Raw genomic sequence first — 518 nt, forward strand, 5'->3', positions numbered from 1 at the left:
TACACAACCACTCGGGAACTTCGCCTACAAGAACTGAAAATAACACTGATTGAACGTCAATACCCACCTACACTTATAGACCATGGTATTAAACGTGCCAAGAAATTGGACACAAACACACTAAGGACAACAAAACAAAACACCACACCTCACCTTAAATCACTTCTATACATATCAATCCACAACCTCAGGAAAAATGAAGCATACAACACAATTACACAAAATCTCCCTCTGCTCACTCAAGACCCGAAACTGTACAGCATCCTAAATACACACAAACTAGTAGAATGCAAAAGACAAGACAAATCAATCAAGGGACTCCTAACAAATGCAAAACTATACTCAATACAAACGATACCAACTTTTAAAAAATGCAGACGAAGAAGGAGGAGAGAGGATAATAATAATAATAATAATAATAATAATTACCCACCAATGGTTGATGGCCTCTGGCTTGAAATCAGAAACAGAGGGGTTTATCATAGCAGCCCAAGATCAATGCCTATCTACAAAGAACT

The sequence above is a fragment of the Octopus bimaculoides genome, chromosome 5, assembly GCF_001194135.2.
Source record: "Octopus bimaculoides isolate UCB-OBI-ISO-001 chromosome 5, ASM119413v2, whole genome shotgun sequence".
NCBI lineage: Eukaryota > Metazoa > Mollusca > Cephalopoda > Octopoda > Octopodidae > Octopus > Octopus bimaculoides.